The sequence below is a fragment of the Poecilia reticulata genome, unplaced genomic scaffold (genome assembly GCF_000633615.1).
Source record: "Poecilia reticulata strain Guanapo unplaced genomic scaffold, Guppy_female_1.0+MT scaffold_2091, whole genome shotgun sequence".
Taxonomy (NCBI): domain Eukaryota; kingdom Metazoa; phylum Chordata; class Actinopteri; order Cyprinodontiformes; family Poeciliidae; genus Poecilia; species Poecilia reticulata.
In genome coordinates this window covers 1-1,626 of record NW_007616820.1, presented here as the reverse complement: position 1 = coordinate 1,626, position 1,626 = coordinate 1, and the positions used below count along the sequence as shown (strand labels likewise).

At 38.2% G+C, this 1,626-nt stretch overlaps 1 long non-coding RNA gene across 1 annotated transcript; it reads left to right on the top strand.

Annotated features, from left to right (window-relative positions):
* Window positions 1–576: 576 nt before the first annotated feature.
* On the top strand, window positions 577–1,607 carry LOC103461532 (uncharacterized). The gene is made up of 2 exons (XR_533136.2): window positions 577–1,069; window positions 1,380–1,607. It is a non-coding gene; the product is annotated as an uncharacterized LOC103461532 (long non-coding RNA).
* Window positions 1,608–1,626: the final 19 nt, after the last annotated feature.

Sequence of the window (1,626 nt, the reverse complement as noted above, 5' to 3'; positions counted from 1 at the left end):
AGTTGACGTTTATTGGTCCTCTAAAAGATGCCGTAAGTGTTTATGGAATGGTTATTCTTTACCATCTTAAGGCATTTTAACATCTCAGTCTCTAATGCGAGTTAAGTGCTAAGCAGTTGGGCAAAGGACGGGGCTAACGCTAGGAACTGGGTTCATCCTAAACTTGAAATTTGGCTACAAACTATCCAAATGGATACGGTTTGTTGCTAAAAAGTTTGTATGCATGGTAGAGGATCTGTGACACTGTGGACCTGTTGGGTCTTGCAGAAGCTTTGAGAATCTTGTTAGAAACATGATTTTACRTGGCCTTTATGTACCAGGTAGATTTTAATGAAAATAATCAATTGCCCTCTATCAGAAAACTCTAAATAGGTTATTGAATATCATAGTCCAAGATGTATGGACAAATTGCATGTAGTCAACATTTTCTGTGGTGACGGATCTCAGTTCCCAGACCTAAATAAGATATTCTAGAATATCTCAAATACATGAGAGGTTCATAAAGTATTTATGGAAGGAGTGGTAACAATTGTCATGAAGACCTTAGTTATTTTGGCATTTGTTTTCCTATAGTCTAAATATGCCTAAAATAAGAAAATGCTCATTTATCTTAAGTGTTTTTACACATTTCCAGTAACATCAGGAAATGTTCCATGTATGTTTGCATGGTGAGTTATTAATCATAAGGGAAAAAAAGGTATAAGGGTGATATTATTCATGTTGGCAGTATTTCTCACTGCGCTGTGGTTTGCCACTGTTCAGTCCTCGGCATTCATCACAGGGTCAGGGAACATGTGAAGCAGGTTTTTTCGACTCCTCAGGAATTTGACCCGACATCAGCAGCTGTTCCTTCACCCCTCATTTCTGAACSTCCTTCCTTTCTTTTAGCTGTTTCTATTTTCCTTTTTACTTTTATGCTCTGACACTTATATTTTCTGTTTTTGTTCTTACACCATCCACTGCCACTTRATAACAATTGCAACTTGGTAGATGAGCTGTATGCCCAGAAACTGAAGTACAAGGCCATCAGCGAGGAGCTGGACCACGCCCTCAACGACATGACATCTATGTAATTTCCAACATGCTTGATTTTTGATTTGTGCTTTAGATCCCACTAGAGCTAACTGTCGTCTTAGTAGCTCCCCCTTGTGGCATGTTGACTGCAGTGAACTAGATTTAGCTCTAGATTGAACTGTTTGACTAACACCATGGGTTAGATTATGCAAATAGTTTTTCGGAGATCCTTTTTTTTTTTTTTTTTTCTTTCCTGCTTTATAACATTTAATTTCCCAACTTTCAAATCCTCCCTGCATCCAAGTTTCTTAAGTTTTGCTTATTTCTTTTTCCTTTCCAACATCTGTTCTTTTGTGTTTTCACAGCTAAACCTTTTCACTCTTCACTGTGGAAGCTTGTCGATCATCATTTCACTCCTCCGCAGCTCAGCCCGACTTTCTGTATCTTTTTTTTTTTGCCTATTTCTTTATTGCCCTGCCAGGACTGCACACTGGGCTTTTGCTGCCAGCAGCCCTTGTTCCATGTCTTATACAGATTTTTGAGCCATATTGCATTCTGTAAAATAAACACTCTTTCATCATCTATGTCTATGATCCATCTTTCCCTTTTCTT